The sequence below is a fragment of the Rousettus aegyptiacus genome, unplaced genomic scaffold (assembly GCF_014176215.1).
Source record: "Rousettus aegyptiacus isolate mRouAeg1 unplaced genomic scaffold, mRouAeg1.p scaffold_m13_p_8, whole genome shotgun sequence".
In the NCBI taxonomy this organism is placed as follows: Eukaryota; Metazoa; Chordata; class Mammalia; order Chiroptera; family Pteropodidae; genus Rousettus; species Rousettus aegyptiacus.
In genome coordinates this window covers 39,875,786-39,899,442 of record NW_023416311.1, presented here as the reverse complement: position 1 = coordinate 39,899,442, position 23,657 = coordinate 39,875,786, and the positions used below count along the sequence as shown (strand labels likewise).

Sequence of the window (23,657 nt, the reverse complement as noted above, 5' to 3'; positions counted from 1 at the left end):
GCTGGGAGCTGGGCGGTCTTTCCAATGTCTGAAGTGGAACATGCTGGATTGTTTCTAGGATATCTTCAGTAACTGTGAATGATTAAGATGAGAATTTAGAGAGTCAGAGGATTTCGAAGGCTTTTAAGAGTTACTTAGTTCAATCGATCCCCAAACTTGCTGCCTCTTAGTGCCATTAAGTGTTCTAAGAATCCGAATTCTTGCGTCCTCCCTCAGAACAGCGGAAGTGGAATCTCTGTGGTGAGAGTTAGGGGTGGGGGCTAGGAAAGGGAGCTCTGGGGCTCACTAGGTATGGATGGTGCTGATCAGGCACCAGTTCTTGGACCAGCATTTGAGAGACTGATAAAAACATTTTTTCCATCGTTCTAGAAGGCCATACAAATTTGTCTTAGAATGAAGAGAATCTATCCTCTGCTACAACTATAAATTCTGATTTTAGAGGGGAAGAGGACAGTCAGATGCCAGTACATAGTCATAACCTTGGAGATTACAACGGTTGCAAATCGTGAGGGCAAATCATTGATCTGAGCTTGGTCTCTGACAACATGAAGACACCTGAAGAAGTGAAATGTTGATAAAACCTTATGAGTTGGTAAAGTTTCATTTTTCAGGATGAAGGAAAGGTACATGAAATATTCTGAAATTGCTTATATAAGTAATAAATATATTTTCTCCATTGTTAAAAGGCTGACTATAAATAAGTACTATTGTCGTTGCAAATAAAAGACACACAAAACACATACTGAGCTGATGGCACTATTTTTTTTATTATAAAAATATATATTAAGCTAAGGTCAATTCTAAGACACAACTTGTTTCTGTAAAAGGTGCTCAGAAAACTTAGAAGGGAGCAGGTGTTGGTCGCAATAGTATGGCAGGCACATTAAAAATTCTTTTGTGTGATTAATTGGATGTTCTCTGGGAGCGTGAAATATGAACTGATTTCTAATTTTTGTAAGGGTTCTGATTAATTTGTGAGGTTGCTGGAATATATAATTTGCAGTATTTTTTATAACTAAAAGTGGAGGTGACCTGGTAAAGAAAACAAGGGTTAGGTCTCTGTCACATCCTGTTTCACAGCCTCAATAAATTTGCAGAGCAAATGTGTACCGGCTGAGGTATCTTGCCCTCAAATCTTTTTCTCTTTAGCTGTGTGTGTGTGTGTGTGTGTGTGTGTGTGTGTGTGTGTGTGTGTGTTTTCTTTTAAAACAGCTTTATCGAGGTATAATTGACATATCATATTTTTCGCATACAATTTCTTGCACCCTCATCTTGCACAAAGGTTTTAGAAATAAATTTTTGCCAGAAGAATGAAGCCATATGAAAGTTATTTGGCCAGGTAAATTCCGAAATCAGACTTGCTGAAACAATAAACTTGATAAAGTGATGCTATTTACAATTGATGAAATTTTCTTTTATGCATCTGTATTAACAATGGAAAATTTGTGAACTTTAAATATACGTGGAAATTGGCTGGCTTTGTAACATGGGCTTTGAGCCATTGGCCTTTGAGGGTTTAAAAAATATTCCTTTCCTCCAGTGTCAAATAAAAGAAAATTCTAGACAGTGATATAAACATGGGTACATAAAGGGAAGGAGTTTGAACACTTTATACCACAAAGAAATTGTAGACAAGAACTAACACTGGAACTACATGGAATGTAGGAGGAAGCAAAGTATTGGAAGATTAATCAAATTGGCAAAATTGTCTTATTTCAAGTTCAGATTTCTATATCTAAATCCGCCAAACATCAGTTTGATTTTAAGATCTTACTGTTTGAGGCAAGGAAAAGGAAATTTTTGGCTAATCTATCAGAGAAAACAATTGGATTGACCAAGATAGTCTTCAAAAATGCAAAAATAGTTGCAAAAATGCAACATGACTTTTTAAACTCAGTATTTAAAAAATTCCTAATTTTTGGGAGTCAATAACAGAGCCTGAACATCCAAGAAATCCTATGAACATTTTATTCATAAAAATAGATATCTATAAAATTTCACGTATGATTTCGGAAATTCACAGAAGTTCCTTATTGTAAAGGATTAGAAAATAATCTTAATTGTTAAAATGAAATTTAATGTTTCACATCGTCCATTCCAGAAGTTGGATTTTCCCTCTGCTAAAAATGACAAAGAATGCTCTCAAAATTAGGTAGTAATAAAATATTTGTATTATACGTTCATATACTTATGCTATTAAAAAAAATCAAAGTCTTCATTCCTATTTAAGATAAAAATATTATTAAAATAATCAAGAGTTTTGACTTTGGGCTTTGGATAAAACCGAAGTTGAATTTTGACACCAGCGCATCCACTTATTTCGATTCTCAGGTGGTGTTTCTTAAGTGTTAGTGTGTCTGAGAACCAGCTGAGGTTATTTCAATGACAGCTTCCTGGGTCCAAGCCCTCACAGAGTCTGACTTTGTAGGTTTTGGGTGGGTTCTACAATCTGTGTTTTAACAAGGGCTCCAGGCAATTTTTATGCTCCTCAGACCACATCCTGAATAACACTAATTTGAAGCCCCTGAAACTCTTGATTCACCTTTTTTTGTTTTACTCTTTTCTACCTTTTAATTTGCTTATAGCACTCTACCTCTATTTATTTTCTATTTTAATGTGTCTAAACAGCAATGATTTTTTTTCTCATATTTCGTTCTATATTTCTCTCCCATTGCGTTATTTTCTCTGACTCCTCTTTTCTCTGATTTTACCTTAACGGAACTGTTTTATAGAATTTATTATAAATTATATTTATTAAATATATGCCAATTTCATGGATTTTTCTTAATTTCAAACATAGGTGAAACATTTCTTTTTCTTTAAATATGACAAGGTTTCAGTTAGGTTGCTTTTTTACATATGTGTTCATGTATTTGTTGTCTTCCTACTTTCTTTTAAATATTTACATATCCCTAATTTAGGGATTGCTGAAGAAAAAATCTGAGTAAATAAAAGCTTCAGATGACTCTGCAGCAGGACCAAGGCTGGGTTATAGTCCTTTATAATTTGTTCCAGAGGAAGCTGGGAACCTCTGCTGACAATTGGGACTTTACTCCCTTTTCTTATCAGAGACAAAGAAAAAGAAGGTAGGTTTATTTCCTTTGAAAGGTCTGTTAATTTTTTCCTAGGAAATTAGGTTACAATCTTGTAAAAAAAAATCAGTTGACTCTAATCTGCCTACAAAAACTTAAAATATAAATTACTTAGCTCAATATTTGATATATAATGGATTGCAATAAGTATTGAATAAAAAACTTATGGTACAATGTTATTTCTAGTGTTTTTGAATATATGCCAAATATTAGGTACAGATTTAACATGTAAAAGAAAGCGAAATTTGAAATATATTTGTACTAGTGATCATTTTTATGTGCTAAGATTTCATTCTCATGCGCTTATTGGCCCAAGGTTGGGAAGCTGCCGAGCTTAGTGGGGAAGAGCTGTGGTGTCGACTGGGCCTGAGTTAAATGCTAGGTCTGCTGCAATGTAATACGAGACCTGAGCAAGTTAGTGTGCGTCTCTCAGCCTCAACTTTTTTTTTTTATAGGTAATGGGAATAATAATAGTAGCTACATTATTGGTATTTTTTGAAGATTCAATGAGATGTGCAAGTAAAGCATTAGGTACTTTGCCTGTAGTAGTGTTAGATAACTAGAGCTATTATTGTTTTACCTGAACACAGAACATTTGTTAGTTCCCAGAAAGTCTATGCTTAGGAAAAGAAACCATGTAAATTATGAATTATCAGCTTTTACAATAATCCTCATTAAAAATTAATTCTCATTTTAAAAAATTAATAATCAAGATTTATTTACAATGCCTAGAATGTCCAAACCAAACCATCAAATTGCTATATTATTTAAAAATCTTCGCTTTATTACATAAAATGCATAGCAAATACAACCACACAGTTTAACTTCTACCAAGGATGCATATCATTCAGTGGGAAGTACGTGCACTCGAAAACTACCACTTGATAAAGAGAGGACAATCAAAAGGCAGTGCTCAAAGAGAAAGAGCAACAACAGCCTGTGTAAGCTGGAGTTTATTAAGAGTCCGGTTGGCTCTTGGACCTAGTGTCTTATCAGGTCTCATTCTAATGCCTGCCTTTGAATGCATCTGATACTTTCTAAAAAGTTTTTTTTGTTGTTAAACTAATTTAGGTATGTTTTTTCTTTGTCGTAACCACATGATTAACTTCTGAAAGTAAGCACTCACCAAATGCTAGTTTCCCTTTTATTTTCCTGAAAAGATTCATGAAATCATAATAGGGTTTAAAAGGCATTAGTAATGTTATAGTCTCCTCATTATAAGGGTGTGAGTGGAAACTGAGGCATGCACAGTAACGTGTTTGAACAGCATGTTTAATATTATATGAGAGCTAGCAGTTTGGTAAGTGCTCTGGAGGCTTACCAAACTGCATGACACAAATAACGTGTGTGTGTGTGTGTGTGTGTGTGTGTGTGTGTGTGTGTGTGTGTAAAGGTGGACAGGGTGGGGGTAGAGGTGTAGGGACAATTTTTAAGTATTTTAAACTATCCGATTTTTAAAAAATTTTTTTTTTTTTTTTTTACATAACCTGCCAAAATGCATTACAAGCTTTTGTACAAGATGTAGAATGCTTCATTTGGGATCAGTTGCCTCTCTCTTATTCTTGGTGAGATTGGCTGATGGTTAGTTGAACCTATTATCTTACATAAAAATACTCTTTAAAAATATATTCAGGTTCTTTGGACTATAAATGGCCTTAATTATAAGCTTTAGAATTTCTAGTGAGTTAATAAAGATTATTAGCCCCTTACATTAAGTAATTTCAGCAATCAGAATCAGAATCACTGAGAAGTCTCTTTTTTTCCCTCTATTTCAGGATTTCCAAACATTGAAGGCAAATTTTAGAAGAGATAATCCTGTTTACCATGAAACCCAAGAACATAAATTTAGAAGCATGCATTCTTCAGGCTTGAAGATGCTCAGCTTTTCTGCATTTAAAGAACTAGTCCTGAAAACATTTCTGGCTATATGAACTTTTTCTTTCTTTAATATGTTTTAGTACCTTACTCGCCCTTGGGAAACAATAATGATATCCTGATAATATGGTGACAATGCTCTGCTTTGGTAAGTCTGGGAACCGATATTGTTTACAGAAGGGATAGGTGTTGTGTGGGGATGGAGTCCTGTGTCCACTCAGATGTTTGGCCCACTTGGGAAATGGTTCCTCCAGTGACCTCCACAACATTTCAAATTTTATTTCTTTGTTGAATTAAATCGAATTCCAAAAATATTTATTGAACATCTATTAAAGGTACAGTGTTGGTAAGGATTGGGGATTGGGTACTGTTCTATAGAAATGAACAGTACGTATTTTCCATCCTCAAGAAATTTAGAACCTAGAAGTTTACTTAGTGGTGTTTCTGATCCAATTTTTTTTTTTTTTTCATGATTGATGTCCTCAACCTTGAATGTACATGAGGGTCACTTGGGGAGCTTTAAACACCCCCCCCCCCCCAGTGCTCCAGGCTGTTCTTCAAACAAATTAAGTCATAATCTCTGAGGGTCATGTTCAAGTATCAGTAGTTAATGCTCTCCATGTGATTTCAATGGGCAGCCAATCAGTATTTCTTGAATGATTACAGGTATGTTCAGATACTGATCTTGTTAACTCCTGGAACAGTCGGGCAAGGTCTGGAGCAGGTAGATGGAGCCCACAGCCTGTCACCTCTGGCCATAAGCATCCCCCACCGGTAAGCTGTTAAAATAGTATTTTCTATGTACTATGACAGAGGAAGGTTGGGGAGCACAAAAATGTCATTTAAACCTTATGATAACACTATAGGATAACCATTTGTTTTTCAAATTTTATAGATGAAATATTTAAAGATTTGAAAACAGAAAATTGGCTACTAAAATCACAGGGTAATTCACATAGCTAATATTTGGGCCACTCTTTTAAAGTGTAGCTTCTTAAGTATATTATGATTCAGAATGTGATAAATACTATGGAGTGATGCAAATAAAATCCTGTGGGATCCCAGAGAAATAGACATTGATTCTGGTCTAGTGTGATCAGGAAAGGCTTCCTGATCTTTAAGAATATGGGGATTTCTAAAGGTAAAAATGCAATGTTACCTTAGGTTTATATAATAAATAGTGATCTTATTTGACTATAAAATAAAACATTAGGAGCTTATTTATCCTGGATCCATAGTAGAATCATTTGAGCAGCTTTCAAAATATATTGATGCCAGAGTCCCACCCTATACCTTAAATCAGACTACTGGGATAGGACCCAGTGGGATAATGTGGAAGGAAGCAGCAGGAAATACAACTGGTTTGGGGTTAGATTTCAGAGAATATAGAATGTGAAACTTATGTGATTTATTACTTAGGTAATAGGAGGCCAGGGAAGGCTTTTTAGGAGGACAGTAATAAAGCAATCAACTTATAAACTCTGTCCAGCTCCTTACTGTCTTCTGTTTTGTTATTTATTTAGAGGATATCGAGAATGCCCAGTGGAAGAGGTTTTTAATCCAGGAGCATCTCAGAAATCTCTGGGAAGACTTTTTAGTTACACGTTCTTTCTCTAGTGCTGGCACTGTGCCAGAGTCAGTCTTGAGGAAGCCTGGATAGTTTCACAAACTGTATTCTAAGACAACACCTTCTCCGACCTCCTCCAATTTTAATATATCCAATTAGGGGACATAGACCATGACATGAAGTTAGGGAGCAGTCTATAACACCACTGTTATTCCAGAGGTCGCTAGAGGAGACAGAGATTGTATGACCCACATGGCCTAAAATATTTACTAGTTGGCTCTTTATGGAAAAAGTCTGTCAACAGTTATTTTAGAATATTCCTCAGATAACTTCCTTTTTAAAAATTTAATATTGGAACTCTAAGTAGATTAAGATTTGTTTGAACTTTGTTCCATGAATGACTTTTGACAATTTTTTTGAGAATGAATTTTTCTTACATAAACAAGTTTCATCTTTAAAACAAAACGATTTCAGACATTGTCCCCTCCCCCTTTTTTTTACCCCTTCAAGATTTCAGATCTGATATTTGATCAAGGAAGAAAGTTAAAAAATGCCTCCAGTGACACCAAAACATGGGGAATCCATTATCATTTTTATTACTCACGGACTGCTTATGGAGTATCTGTATTAGGAATTCATTATAGCTGCTCATTTCTGGGTGATGGGTTGTGAAATCAGAAGTTTTCAGAGATAAACGCTAAAGAGTACGATTTACTTGTTCATGAGCATATCATAAAATCCTCAGTTAAATCACATTTTATGACTGTGGCCTCCAAGTTTTTAATACAGCCTTTGATTACTTTATAGTTATGAAGGCTGACTTTTTTTCCTATGTGGCAGTGAGTAATTTATAGTGCCTTTTAAGTGAACAATATTTACCAAGTGCTATCAAACAAGATAAAGATATATTTGACCGTGTCTTTATAGCAGTGTAGATAGCTAGAGAAAATATTTCCACTACTTATGATTTCACTACATGACATTAGAGTCCTATGAAGTAGAAATCTGAAACAGTCTTTCTACCATTATACCTCTATTTGTTCCCTGCTTTCTGTGTTTTCTAAGGCCACTTTAGATGTCTTCTTTGAAAAGAAAAAAATGCCTCAAAATGTGGTTTTCTTTAAATGAAGCTTAAATGACTGCATTCCAAATGCTGGGGAATTTATCTGCCAATCACGTGTGATATATTGACTCTTGCCATGGCTTATATTCACAGTGTGAAAAACCATATAAAATGATAACTTTAATAATAATTTGTAGATTCAATTGTCATTTCATAATTTAAAAAATTGGATCCAGAATGTATTGAAAAATATAAAAATATCAGTTATAATTTATAGTTTCCCAAACATCTTTGTATACATTATTTCAGTTGTTTATAATATGAAATGTACAAGGCAGGTATAATCATCTTTATCCTACAAAGAAGGAAAATGAGGCTCAGATAGGCTGAGCAGCTTCCTCAATGACATGGTTTGTGAGTGGCTGATTGAATTAGAACAAAGGTCTTCTAATTCCCAGTCCAGAGATTGTTCTGCTACACTATGCTTGCTACTTTAGTCCTTATTAAGAAAAAAATTTCTTTGTCCTATAAATGGTAATGTTCTTGCTAAACCAAGGAATGGCTGCTATATATTAAAAGTCAGGAATGCAGTTATATTACATAAGTGTTGCCTTTGCATTCACCCCTATCAGTGCTCCTAGATCTCTAGATCTCAGCTGTCTAATGGAGTTGATTTATTTATAATTTTCTGTTTAAATTTGGTGGAAAACTATTAAATGAAAGTGATCTATGGGGAGTGGAAACCTATAATCCCCATTGTGGAGTTAGAACAAATCGCTTTGGGGGTTTATGTTCAAGCAGTGTAGTTAGGACTGTTTCTGTATTGATCTTTTTCAGCAGCACTGAACTTCAGACAATATGAACATCACTAAAGTTTTGCTTAACATCTGAGGCAGGGTAGGTTTTCATAACTGACTCATGTAATTAACTACGTAGAATGTACTGAGGTAGCAAATAATAATTTATCACCCAACAATCTGCAAATATTAGATAAATGAAACAGCATCTATTACCTTGGATCTATATTATATTAAGTTTATTTTAAAATGCTCCATTTGAGCTGTTGGTGCATAAAACCAACTACTCTCTCCCTCTACTGTTTACTTAAGGCCAAATTTTTGATCCTGGGTATGTCAGTCAGTGCCTATGGCTATAGATCACTACAGGTAAGGTATTTTGTTGGGGAGAATTCTGTTCTCAAACTTCCTCAAAATGGTGCATTTCCAATGCTCTTTCTGTTGACTCTGTACTTGGCGCTTCTCACTCTTCTGTAATTCACCTTTCTTTACTTTATGAGACACAGTCCCTTTTCGTCTAGCCTATATGCTTATTGCACTGAGACCCTGATTTTGCAAGGGGACAGAGAACTGACTTTGTTGAAATTATCTTAAAATCTACCTTCTCTTTGTCTCCTATTTTCAATATGTCTGTTTTCAACTGTGCCCTCCTCCACATTATTCTCTTTTTTAAAATAAAAAAAAAAAAAACATATTTAAGATGTACAACATAATTTGATATACTTACAGTGAAAGGATTATTACAGTCCAGCTAATTAACATCTCTCCTCACTTAGCTACCATTTTTTTTTGTGATAAATGCACCCGAAATCTATTTCCTTAGCATATTGTCAGTGTTCATTACATAGTATTATTATAGTCATCATGCGTGTTCATTAAATCTCTAGATGTATACATCCTGCTTAAGTGTAACTTTGTACCTCGTGACCAACATCTTCCCATTTCTCCCAACTTCCCAGGCCCTGATAACCACTGTTCTACAGTCTACTTTTATGGGTTCAACTTCGTTTGTGTTTTGTTTTTGTTTGTTTGATTTTTAGATTCCACATATTATTGAGAGCATACAGTATTTGTCTTTGTCTGGCTTATTTCGCTTCAGTAATGTCCTCCAAGTTCATCCATGGTGTTGCAAATGGTAGAATTTCCTTTTTTCTCATGGCTAGATAATATCTCATTGTATGCATAGTAAACAACATCTTTATCCATTCATCCATTGATGGACACTTTGTTTCTCTATCTTGCTATTATGAATAACGCTACAATGATCATGGGAGTGCACATAGCTCTTTGAGATACTGATTTTATTTTTTTCAAATAAATATCCAGAAGTGAGATTACTGGATCATATGGTAATTCTATTTTTAATTATTCGAGGAATCTTCATACTATTTTCCATAATGGCTATGCCAATTTACATTTCTACCAACAGTGTACAAGTGTTCCTTTTCTCCACATCTTCACTAGCACTTATCTTTTGTCTCTTTGATAATAGCCATTCTAACAGGTATGAAGTCTTATCTCATTATGTTGTGATAGCATTGCTCTGATAATCAGTAATGTTGAGCATCTTTTCATATATTTGTTGGCCATCCATATGTCCTCTTTGGAGAAATGTCTGTCCAGATCCTTTGCATTATTTGTTTATTTGCTTTATTTGTTTTCTTGCTATTGAGTCATTTGAATTCCTATACATTTCAGCTTATTAACAACCTCTTATCAGATAGGTGGTTTGTAAGTATTTTTTTCTTATTCCTTAGGTTGTCTCTACACTCTGTTGATTGTTTCCTTTGCAGAAGATTTTTAGTTTGATCAAACACCATTTGTCTATTTTTGATTTTGTTGCCTATGCTTTTGGGGTCATATCCAAAAGAGCATTGCTCAACCAATGTTAAGAAGCTTTCCTCCTGTTTTATTCTAATAGTTTTATGGTTTCAGGTTTTACATTTAAGTCTTTGATCTATTTTGATTTTATTTTTGCATATGAAGTGAGATAATGGTCCACTTTCATTCCTTTGCATGTGGAGAACCCATTTTCTCAATGCCATTTACTGAATAGAGCATCCTTCCTCAGTTGTATGTTCTGGCAGCTTTGAGGAGGATCAGTTGATCATAAATGTGTGGGTTTATTTCTGGACTCCCCCTTTTGTTCCATTGATCTACATGCATGTTTTTATGCCTGTATCATGCTGTTTTGGTTACTATAGCTTTGTAGTATATTTTGAAATCTCTGCCACATCTGAGTCTGATTCTGATGCTAGCTATGACTCTTCAAAATGTGTTTTTTGCCATTTAGCATGTCTCGTAATTTTTCATTGAAAGCCAGCCATACCTGGCTAGGAGTTGTCTGCTATCGCTGTGGTGTCAGAGGCTAAAATTGTCCCTAGTGTCTTTGATTTTGTCTTCTCTGTTTTCTTTGGGTATCCCTAGAGATACATTAAATAAAGTTTGGGTCTTGGAATTCTTTTGGGTGTAATTCCATGTTCTGATAAGGAAGCTCTACCGAAGTGGTAGAAAGATGTGGGTGAAGGAGAGCATCTTCAGTCCCACTGTTCTCTGGCTTTTAGTCAGCCTGAATAAGGTGTTTCCCTTCCTCCAGGTCACTTCTGGTCTTCACTTTAAGGGTGGGCCTTGTTAAGAAAGGTGAGGGAGGAGAAAGAAAATGGCTGAAAGGGGGAACCATACCAGAGGAGAATTGTGTTCTAATTGAGGAGAATGCCACATATCCCTTGACCTTCTGAGTTTGTAGAATGAATTTTCCCATTCATTAAAAGATAACTCCATTATCAAGTTGCTTTTGCCAAAACCCAAAGAGTTTTCGTGACTGGTTTATTTCTCTCACATCCCACATTCAATCTACTAGGAAGTTCAGACTGCTCTATCTTTGAAATGTTTCTAGGATTCAACCATCTCTTACTAGCTCTGCCACAGACCAAGTCTCCATCCTTATTTACCTACATGATTGCCAGGGCTTGCCGACTGCTTTCTCCTTTGTCTTTCTTATAAATAGCATTCTTATAATTGAGGCTCTCTCATAATGACCTATAGTCATACACGGTATGGCCCTGTACCGTCTTTCTCATTTATCTCTTTCTACTCTCCTCTCCACTCTGTCTTCTCCAGCTGGTCCCACTGGCTTTCTTCCTATTTCATAACCTATGCCACATATGCCCCTATCTCAGAGCCTTTTCATTTACCAGTCCTTCTTTCTGAAATGTTTTTCAAATATATATATATGAAAGTGAGATATATATTCACAACCAGTTTTCTTCCTTTATTCACTTCTCTGCTCAAATATGACCTTATTAAAGAGGACTTCCTTGACTACACTTAAAAAATCACTCTCTCATCTCTCTGTATCTCTTCAGACTTTGCTTTATTTTTCTTCTTAGTACTTAGCACTACTTAGCATAATATATATGTGTTTATTGTTCATCTTCTCTTACGAGAATGTATGTGTGACAAAAGCAGTCTTTTACTACTGAGTCAGTGACAAAAAAATATATATACTTTGTTTATGGATGGAATCTTCTCAGCCATAACCAGCTCAGTAATACAGATGCATTTATGTTGATAAACTGAAGATAACCACTCAAAGGAGGTGGAAGGAAGATGTTATCTCTGCATAAAAAACAAAGGTCAATTATAATGGGAATTGGAAATTTTAAAGTCCAGATTCACTTTTCACCTTGAGTTTAAAAGTAAAACTAGCCAAAATCAAACCTTTTCTAAATTTTTTCTTTTGCTTAGATTAAGAAGAGAAAGGAACTTTAGTGAAAACTAATCAGAAAGGGAATTTCAAATATAGCCTAAACTAATTCTAGATCTGAACTTGAAATTAACTTAAAATTCCATTACAGTATTAATATTTAGTATCTATGTAGCAATGTATTGTTCAGAGCTTTATAATCATCTGAGTTATGCCCTTTCACCACTTTTAAAATTCCGTTTATTCATTGTCAAGTTCCAAGAATCTTGTTTAGAAACTGATGTTTCATTTTACTGACAGTAAGTACTCTGATACTGCAGGGGAAAAAAATCTTAGCCTCTTGAACTATTTCTCAATAGGGGCATGGTCTCTACTCCTACAGTTTAAGAAGTTATATTTTTATGTCTGTGCCACAGCTGTGGTAAGGCTTAAAATAAGAATTTAGCAACATGCTGACTTACCAAATAGATTTTATAGTAGACATCGACTTGTAAGGACTCAGTGCTCTGGTAAAATTAAATAGTAAACGAATGCTTAGCATTCTCAGTGCTCCTGCCATAGGGCCTTGCACTTTATTCTGTTAAGGGCAGAGAGGGTTGGAAATTATGTGAGGCCCTGAGCAGTTCTGTGAAGATAAAAGACACCATCACTAACATTATTCATGAAAAAATATGAAAGGTCATCTATCTCTCTTTAAGGCTCATTTGGTGCACTTTTAATGAGTGATGGATGAACTGCAAAGGGTTCCTTGCAGAGAGGCTATGTCCTGTGAAAGTTTGGATGACTGTTACATCTCTGAAACATATCCAAACATTGTCCCAGTCTTTATCTGTCATAGATTTTCCCACTGCTGGACTTTAGACCGACCACTTCATTTCCTCTTGTTCTTGGCATTTAGGAAATTTTATTTCTCTCAAGCCTTTCAGCAAAGTCTTTTATTTCCACACATTTTTGTTTTGTTTTGTTTTGTCTTGTTTTGTTTTGTTTTGTTTTTGGCTTCTTGAGGTAAATGATGGCTTCCCAGGATTACATAAATCCAGTGACTATTGCTTAGGCTAAGATTTTGTTTATGTTTCTTTTTATGTGATCTACCTTGGCCTAATCTTTTTATTGGCTTAGCTGATTTCTCTACATTTCATTACTTTCCTTCATTCCCGTGTTCTCCTCTCTAACACTGCCACTCTGTTCTACTTAAGGTTACCTCACTCGGCCGTACTTCATTTCCTTTACATTTGTGAATAATCTTGATTTGCCTTCCCCCTCCAGTTTATTCTGTTTACTTGTAGAGGAATGGAGATGAGAAAGTACCTATCTTGTAGTGGTCAAGAATTCTGAAAGGTCAACTCATGATAGAGGGAGGAGAATCTAAAATCAAAAGAACTTACTTGGAAATGGCAGTGCTTTTGGCTTAAGGGCCAAACATGTAAGCTGGAACAGCATAAGGAGGTGAGAATGGGGGAAAGCAAAGTCAGTGACAGATATCAAACGATATATAACTGTTGCAATGGAAAGAAATTGGGAATGGGATGCACGTTTAAAATAAATGACATTTAAGAAAGAAGCTGGTTCACATCAAGCAACCAGTGAGATTAGGTTTGAGAGCCAAAGTAGTCTCATGGATAAAATGTAAGCATGGAGATCTGGCATTCAGTCACTTTGGGTCCTCAAGAGGGTTACTTAATTCAGGCATGCGGCTAACCACCGAGTATGACTCACCTGCTCATGGCGGACAGGCTCTACGAGCTCTCATTAGGGGTCTGTAAAGCAAATGGGGCCAGAGTCTCTGGTTTTCTCTCTTTGGCTCAGACTCTCACCAGTGTGGGGGGATGCCAATACAGTGAGACCAAGGTAAACAGAGCTCAAAATGCTGGCATTTCGCAGCCTTTCCACCTAGAAATCAAATCCAGGGGCTGTGAAACAGGACAAAGGAAGTCGAACTTACCAAGAGAAGGGAATCATGGAAATACTGAGATTAGATGTTTCCAGAAGTGACTTAGAACTCAACTTTTAAAATTTGCTCTGTACGTATTCTTTTGTTCTTTATAAGAAAAAGAGGCAGCTGATTGCCTACATAACTATCGAATTGTTCAATGCATTACTGTAAATATATACGTACATATGTGTACATTCCTGTCAGCGCACTCATTTTTGTGTGGGCTGGCTCGGGCATCATATGCGCAGGGCTGTGCATTTCATAGTAACAAAACAGCTGCTTTTCAGAGCTTCTTTTTTTGTTCAGTCTCCCTGGTGACAGATTTCTGTGATCCTCCATAGAGAAACGTTTGACCTTGCCTCTCTACCCTGCCAGGGTGCCTGTACCGCTATAGGTGTTCTTGTGGCCAGTCCAGGTTTGCCTTCTAGCACCTCAGGTCCAAGTCCTCATCTTCTAGTGTCAAAGTCAAAGTGAGTGCATGGCAGAGCAGGGTGCATCTGGGCAAGACTACCTACCCGTAACGAAAGAAAATACAACGTGGCATATTTGTCTTTTACAGTGCTGTCTCACATCCAAAGTCCCCCGCAGTCTTCAGTCGTCCTATTCCTCATTGGTATTCTTGTTCTTTCTCTTTCTCTCTCTCATTCCACCCCCTCCACCCTACCCCACCTCCTGCATCCACCACCTTCCCAGTTTAGTGCTCTCAGGGCTTTGAATTCTCTTAGCCCCTTGGTAACTCTGTAGCATAGGCATGCATTATCTCTGCGAGGTGTGGGTACATGCAAACAGATTGATAGATACTCACCGATTAAATATTCCCCTTGCCAGGTAACAGGTTCATATAACTGCAGATACAGTGTCTTCACCAAAGACTGGTTCAAAGGTGGACCTTTTAAAAAGTGTTTGGTGGTTGGAGAGAGCAGATGTTTGAGGCAGACAGCCTTTCCAGGGCCTCTGATATCCTACCACAAAGGCTCAGTTGTCCACGATTGAAGTCAACCCAGCAGAGGCATGCCTGATCAGGGAGAAGATTACACTACTTTTGAACTATACAGAACCTATTGCTCTGGCTGGGTAAATCAGCACTGATGCTCAGAAACCTGTCAGGGCATCTCTTTGCAGTATAAATCAATAAAGGAAGATCATGGAATTAAACCATGTACACCAAAGAGTTTAACTTTCTTTTATGGGAGAGCTGTTCTAGGTTGTGATCATAATGGGGTATTAACTTGCTTTATGGTGTATGCCAGGATATTTTTCATTTGCCTTGCCAGAGTAGGCAGCTGTCTTTACCAATAAATCTTGCAAAGTTTGCCACTTTTGAGGAGTCATCTGGTTCAAAGAACTGTTCTTATAACCTCAGGAAAAAATTCAAAATCTCTGCTCTCTCTTAAATATCTTCAGAGCAAAGCATGTTAAGGTCTTATTTAGTATTCCATGCCTCACATTCTTGCTGTAAAAAAGTCCCTCCTAAGAGCTAACTCAAATCTTTTTGCCACAGTTTAGGATATTTTTTGAGCATAGTGAAAGTGAGAATTCAGAACTTAAAATCCTTCCTATAGTTTGAGGAGACTTTAGTAGGATACAGTGTCCTTGGAACCTTTCTGGTCCCGACATCTATCCATTTGTACCACTTTCCTTTGGGATCCTTTGGGATTCTGGATCTCCCCATCAATGACTTCTGAAGAAGCAACAGACGGAGAGTAAAGATGCTAAGTATTCCTTTTGACTTCTCTGGCCACTGTAGAATTGAAGATATGGTTTATAAGAGAACAAGGCAATGACGATATTTCTCAGGTGACTCTGTTAAACAGCTGTGTGTTGGGACAGGACTGGGAGTTATTCTCTACTGCAGAAGTGAGCTGTGTAGGGTGACTGACGGGTGGAGGTGGCTCAGCTCAGCTCAGCTCAGCTCCCCTCTGCAGATCCCCAGCCTCGTCCTGACCTCTGTATTAACCTTAGCACTGCTTTTTCTGCAAATGCTTCTCCTACCAGTTTCCCAGTCAGCACTGTATTCGAGCAGCTCAATGCAGGGGTTGTGCTGAGGAGGCAGCCTGCCTTGGGGAGCCACAGCAGCCGCCGTAGAAGAACTGATTAGCTTTTAAGAGCAGACCTCCACCAGACAGGCAGGAGTCTAAAGAGTAAATAGAGGTGCTGGCCCTGGAATTTTTTTTTAAAGGCCCCGGAGGGTTTTGTTCACCGGTGTTAGAATTTCTATAGAAAAGCTCTGTGGAACTCTAAATTAAACCAAGCTGACCCCTTTCACAGCCTGAGTTATTTACAGTTCACAGGTCTTTGGAGACTTTTAGTTTGCATGCAGTTGAAAATAGGTCCCTGGTTGGCAAAGGTAGCCTACTGTGGAGTATTTGCATCACACTACCTTGCTTTCCTTTGGTGTGGGAGAAACCCCTGAAAGAAAGCCAGAAGATGTGGTTTAGTTGTAAACAGGCTCTGTTTTTCAGCAAAGGAAAGTCACCGGTAGGAATAACCAAAAAGGAGCCAGCTACTAGAAAGCAAGTAACTGAGTTCTCTCTATAATTAAATGCATTCCTCAGAATAACAACCAAGTTAGTAGGAAGGAAACAAAGTAACACCCTTCCCCCCACCATAACTGATTACTTTTCCAGCTTTAACAATCAGATTAGTCAAGAACTCTGGCACTGATTATAGCGCTCAGTTTCCCATTTTGCTTCATACTGGAAGAGTAATTAAGTTAAATAGCTTTCAGTGCCTGAGATCTGGTTCGTGTCAAATTAAAATCAGCTGCCAGTTCAGGTTTGTTGATCAGCACCTTGAACTTACCCCTGGCCCTCACTTGTGCTTGCATAAAACCATGGCAAGGTTTTGTACCTTGGCAGGTGTTGGACGGGGTGATCCTGAAACCCCTCACGAACCTCATTTCCTGTGATTGAGAATGTACCTTTCTTTTCCAAGACTGGTAAACTCAGCTTATCCAATATTTAGGAGAAACTTTTTGTGATTTATCAAATAAAGAAGGATAGCTTGCCAAGAGATAAGGCTGAATTTAATCACAATTACTGAAAACTGAATTTCATGGTAAAAGTACAACAGAAATCGTAGTCTAGAATCAGTGGGAAGGTGAAAGAGTAGGAGGCCTGCTATTTTCTATTTAGAAAAAAAGGAAGGGATCTTATAGTTCACTCCTTTCCTCCTTTATCTGCAACTCAGTTTATAACACATCATTTTTTCCTCTTCTAGGTAGGAATTCTGCTGTGTGGGGCCATTGGTGGTGATGATGGAAGGCGTGTGTGCGGGGAATGACTGGAGTAGGAAGTAGGGAAGTAGAGAAGAAGGAGAGATGACTAAGGAAGAGAGAGAAGCCATATATCAGGTCTTTAAGTTATTTACACCTTACTTGGAACATGTGACAAATGCACATGAAAAAGACATGAAAACACGTACATGCAGAACAATGCGTCATCGGTACTTGGCACGTGGTCGGCACAGCATCCATTATGTGAAAGAGGGAGTGGGCAGAATAAAAGGTGGATGGATGGCTAGAAGGCAGTACTTCAGGCAATGAGATTGTCATCCCTGAAGCATTCTACTAGAAATGGAATGAATTGTCCATGTCCTGCTGGGAAGAAAACCATGGGCCATGTTTCTTAGGAGAATGGCTAACTTTGAACAAATTTGAGTATTACATGAATAGATTAGTGTATAATAACTAAGCCTCCTTATACCTATGCATTAAAATTATACTTATTTTGGCTCCAGGCAAAATAATTTTATGAATGTGATACAGAAATTAAATTATAAAATGTGGAACTTTTAGAGTGCCAGTTTTGTATAGTCTAAGTTAAGTCAAATACAAGTATTAGGTAGCTAGTCAGACATGAGCGACAGGGGTACAAAGGAATAGGGGTCCAGCTTAGAGACCTCCCCAAGAACACCCCAGTGGTAGTAGAATTCTGGGTATGCACATGAGCACTAGGCAAAGAGTTATATAGCAATCAAGTGTCAATCAGAATGACCTCACTTGCCAATCACCTAGGAATGCCTTTGGAACTACCCATCATGCCCCAAATAGAATGCAGACATTCCTACTTCTGGGCCCTTCTGTGTGGCATTTTTGTGGCTTTTGTGTTGGCTGTTTTGGTTGTTGTTACAACTCTCTGTTCTAGCTCTTCACTGGGACCCTGTGCTTCCTTGGGGCATGCTTTGTCTTTCTAAAATATACTTATAATAAATCTTTTCTAATCTCACTGACCTGTGATTCTTCACTGCATCAATGAGGAAGAACTGAGGTAAAATACTAACTACACTTCTGCACCATTATCCCTCTCCCTAGCCCCTGGCCATTGAGGCAACACCAGCACCAAACTCCAGTCGGCCTCAATGGTGACACAAGGAGAACGAAGTAACCTGATTGCAGAGAAAGTAGTAGTCAGGAGTTTGGGAATCAAGCCTGAAAGATGTGAGGAAAAAATAAGTCTCTATTACATGTTCAGCATTTAGACTGGAGATATCCGTATGGCAATCAACAGTTTTTCTGAGCCTTTGTGGCAGCCCCTGTTTAATCTTTGAAGATGCAAGTTAGATGCTGTTCTTTCTGGGAAACCTTCCTGACTGTGTAGCCATACCTTTCTCTGCAATTTCCCAGAGCTGTATACTGCATTGCAATTATTTGCCTCCTTTCGCAAGAGCAAGAATCCAGCACGTTAACAGTAAAAAAATGTTGGTTCATTATAGGCTAGTTTCTTTCTCATAAACCATCTTGTGTAACACTTGCAATAACCTTTTTATTCTCATCATACATGTGAGGACCTCGGGTTAAGAGGGTGGTGATATGCATGGTAGGAGGCGAAGGCAGGCTTCAAACTAGAGGTTTCCAGACAACAGGTTCTCTGCTGTTTGCTCCATACAGCTCCATTCTTTAGAACAGTGCCTTACCATAGGATTGTAATGTGAGCCGTATGTGGAATTTAAACAATGTTAGTAGCTGCATTAAAAAAATAAAAAGAAATAGGTCAAATTAAATTTTTGTAGTTACATTCTAATTTTAAAATAGTTATAGATTTTACAGAAAAGCTGACTATAGTACAGAGATTCCCATACACCCCATGCCCAATTTCTCCTAGCCTTAACATCTTAGTATATTTTTCACAAATAATAAATCCACCCTGATATATTATTGTTAACTAATGTTCATACTTCATTCAGATTCCCTTTGTTTTTACCTAATGCCTCTTTTCTGTTCCAGGAGCCCATTCAGGAAGATATGCATCATGTCTCCTTAGCTTCCTTTTTTGACTGTGACATTTTCTCATACTTTCTTGGCTTTGATGACTTCGATAGTGTTAAAAGATACTGGTCAGGTGTTTTGTAGAAGGTCCCTGAATTGAAGTTTGTCTGAGGTTTTTCTCATGATTATACAGGGCTTGTGATATTGTGACTTATTGTAAGAAATTATATTAGGTCTTTGTCCCTGTTTCTGCCATAGAGCTCCAAAACCCTTGTAATTTCCTAAATGATGAAAGCAATAAAGGTATCCTGATGTCCGGAAAAAACCCCTTTCAACCACACCTGAGATTATGTTAATGAGGTGAATTTTGGAAAGCACCTAAGGATGGGGGCTGGTTGCCCGTGTAAACAGCCATGTGACTGGATGGTTGGGACTTTCAGTCCCACTCTCAATGTTTGGAGAGGGGGCAGAGGCTGGAGGTTGAACCGATTGTAAATGGTCAATGATTTACACAGGCATGCCTATGAATTGAGCCTCCAAAAATATCAGAAAGGAGGTAGTTTAAGAGAGCTTCCAGACCTCCATGTGTAGGGCTCCAAATTCCATGGGGAAAGAAGCATCTATCTGTCCATTCCTGTCCTTTAACATACTTTGTAACAAACAGGTAATCTAGTAAGTAAAATGTTTCTCTGAGCAACTTTAGCAAATTAATCAAACCCATGAAAGGGCTTGCTGGAACCTCTGATCTATAGCTGGTGGGTCAAAAACACAGTGACAACCAGGCAGCTCAAGAGGGGATGGAGGAAGGGTCAGTCTTGTAGGACTGAACCCTTAAATTAACCCGTGTGATGTGATGCTATCTCCAGGTAGATAGTATTCAAATCTAATTGAATTAATTGCTTGGTGGTGGTATTCAAGCACACACATATAGGGATTGTGAGAGTTTAGGAGGAGGATCACTGAAGTACATTGCCACTGTTATCACATCATATCAAAGGCACATGCTATCAATATTACTTACCACAGATATCGTTAACCTTGATAGCACCTGGCTGAGGTAGTGTTTGTCAGGTTTCTCCATGGTAAAGTTACTCATCCCAGCCCTTTCCATACTTTGTTCTTTGGAAGGAAAACTGAAGGGGTGGGAGTTATGCTCTACTTCTTTTAGGGGAAATATCTGGGGATTCTGTGTGGAAGATTTATTTTTCATTTATTTAGTGAAAATAAAAGCATCATTTATGTGTATCAGTACAGATTCACTACGATTTAATATAATTAATTGATATATATGTTGTTTAACCTCATATATTTAAAAATATTGTTTTAATTCATAATTAACATAAAACATTATTTATAACATATTTTTCAGTTTGTTTTAATAGTGTTCAAAATCTGCTATATAAGTTATACTTATGCTACATCTTAATTTGGATGTTAAATTTTCAACAGAAGTGCTTGTTCTATACACAGATTTTGTGAAATTTATAGTTGAAGAAGTAGGTTCACATATGCAAGCAACTCTAAACATACCCAAAAGTTTTCCAATAATTGAAAGTTACCAAAGTCATTGTCATTTTCCTTTAATAGTTGCATCTATTTGACAAAATTGTTCATCTTCTTTAAGAAGGGATTTGACATAGTTTCAAAACTATGTCCGAGTTAAGTAAACTCACTAACTCTTACTGACAACTCAGTATTATTGCTATCGAATTCAAAGTGGTATTGCATAAATTGAAAAACATCTTTATCACAATTAATCAAACATTCAACTTTTTCTTTTAGCTGTGGCAGCAATTCATATAACACTGTTGGTTATAATTAAGATTTTGAACTATTAATTCATATTAGGAATAATTGCAAAATAATTATTATTGAATTTTATTAGGAAAAGTTTTTAGTTCAATATAAGTTCCCTTACTATATTGCTAGGTCACAAATGAGTTTTTACTTTCCTCAGAGCATCAAATTTAGCTAATTTATATGCAGCGTCACGTCAGTGAGAAAACATAAATCACACTGTCATTTTTTTTGTGGCATGAATCATACTACCATTTTTTTTGTCTTTGACAAGCATTTCTTTTGTTTTAAGAAAATCTTGAATTAGAGTCAACATAGTAAATCTTTGTAAAACTCTTCCACAACTCAACTGGCAAGTATTTGCAAAGATTACAAGATTATTGAATTGTCTTCTATTTCTTTTAACAGTGTCACAAGTGGATGATTTTTCATAGAATTTTGCTATTTACATAATGATTTTAAGAACTCTATATCATGAAATCTGCCTCAGAAAACTGATCACAGATACTTTTAATAGGTGTTGTACTTTAGTATACAACAATAGAGGAGAAACATCAGTTTCTTGTTTTAAAACTTCAGTAAATCTAGATTCTTTTGACCTAATACAGCTAGATCAATGTTTGTCATAATAGTAACTAATATTTTTTTATATCTAGCTAAAATATTCGATAGTTTTAAAAGAATCAAATATACTATATCCTTATGTAGTTTTTTAGGCTGGGAATTGGCAAAATTTCTATGTAATTTTGAGACAAACGATAACTGAAGTATTAATCAGGGAGTGACTTATAGCATATAACTCAAGTCAAACTAATAAAAAAAATTTGTAATTTTTAAATTTTGAATCAATTAATCTTCAGTATTGTTAGGAAGATCTTGGATTTTATGTGCAGTCATTTAGTGGCTTAAATTAAGATGTTTTGCTTTTTGTAAATATCATTTAAATGTTTTCATCACAATTTTCAAATAAAATTTCAATAATTGAAATAATAACTTATTTTACCACATCTCCATCTAAAAATAGTGTTCTGTTTTGTATAAGGATTCAAACCAGAGTTACAAACTCAGATTCCACTGAAAAATTATTTAATGTTTTATCAGATATTAAATCTGATTTCCATAAACTAATTTCACTGAATATTTTTTGACTTTAAACTTCTTATCAAATTCACAATATATTTGCTGAAAATGTATCTAACCTTGCCTACTTAATTTTGTATAATTCTTTTTTTATGCAACAAAGTAGCAGCTTTTTTTATTTTGCTCTGCTGCAGGAAATTGCAGTTGTCATTCTTTGTGAAAATTCTGACATCTTCTTCCATTCTCTCTTTCTTTTTTCTTATTACTATTATGGCCATAATACTAGCTTCTAATTTCCACTTGATTCTGCACTAGTAGTTTACCTTTATTTTAAATCTAAAAATTTGCCCATACTTAGTTTTTATACCAGAAATAGAATTTAATTTTATTATGATTAAAATAAGTATTTTAATTTAATTATCAAGTGTGACTTCTATAGGTATCACTATAACTTATGCTGCTCATATAAAATAATCAAATAAACATATAATATTCTCTGTGCTTAGAGAAAAATCATTCAAAACGAATCAAATCATTGACACCTACTATTAGATTGATCATGCATTTATGTATACATTAGAAATAACGCATAGGCCAGAAACAGCATTACAATTCAACAGTTATATCTTACATAATACACTTGTTAAGGTAAAACATAATTCACCAAAACAACAAAGCAATATTTAATGGAAACATAGTTTACAGTGCTTTAAGTTTTAAACTTAAAGTTCAAATTAAAAATTCAGTTCTTCAATCATACTGACTCTGCTGGAAATGGTCAATAGCTGTGTGTGGCTAGTAACTACCGTGTTGAAAGAGCAACTCTAAAAGACAAAGTCTAAATGGTCTGACTTTTAATTCTAAGGTCAAGGTTTAAAAAGAAGAATGCTCTTTTTCTAACTAGGTACTGAAAAAAATGACCAGAGATAATTTGTAGGAGTTTTCTGTCTGTGGGGGGCTGAAAAAAATTAATACTTTCTCTCTCACCTTTAAAATTTTTGTACCTGGGCTAATAATCAAATGAACAGAGAGACAGCTTAACAGGAAAAAAATCAACGTTTTAATACATGTACATAAGGAATTCACATAAGCATGAAAATTCCAAAGACAGTGAGGCAACAATGGGTATATAAGACATTTTGGACAAAGGAGAAAAAGGTGGGGCAGGGTTTTAGGTGTCAGAAGTGAGAATGGTGATTTACAGGTCGTGGAAGGAATGTGGAACATATAGGGCAGGAAGATTCTTTCTGGGACACAGTGGGACATGAGGTACGTAGCTAACAGGCACCTGCCTGATGTCCTCTTATTTACTATACTTAATTCGAATTAGGCTAAAGCAGCATTCTAAGATCTCCATCCTGAAGCAGATTTCTCTGCATCTCTTAGGCAGGAAACAGGAGTAGGGTCCAAGGTTCTTTCACAGGTTATTTCTTAATAAACAGCTTAAGATTCGCATCCCAAAAAGCAGCTTCATGGTGGTACAATTTTGGTTCCCTTCATGCCTCAATATGTTTTGTGTAGTTTTGTTACATGGGAAAAGT

General features: G+C 36.3%; 2 long non-coding RNA genes across 6 annotated transcripts in view; both read left to right on the top strand.

The window, feature by feature from the left end:
* LOC107498156 overlaps nucleotides 1–5,296 on the top strand; it is a 207,878-nt gene extending 202,582 nt beyond the window's left edge. For all 5 annotated transcript variants that reach the window (XR_001593960.2, XR_001593959.2, XR_001593956.2 and 2 more), the window contains 2 exons: nucleotides 2,922–3,086; nucleotides 4,868–5,296. This is a non-coding gene — a long non-coding RNA (uncharacterized LOC107498156). The remainder of the gene's footprint in view (nucleotides 1–2,921; nucleotides 3,087–4,867) is intronic.
* A 223-nt stretch (nucleotides 5,297–5,519) lies between these two features.
* LOC107502644 overlaps nucleotides 5,520–23,657 on the top strand; it is a 766,462-nt gene continuing 748,324 nt past the window's right edge. The window contains exon 1 of the long non-coding RNA XR_004952613.1: nucleotides 5,520–5,741. This is a non-coding gene — a long non-coding RNA (uncharacterized LOC107502644). The remainder of the gene's footprint in view (nucleotides 5,742–23,657) is intronic.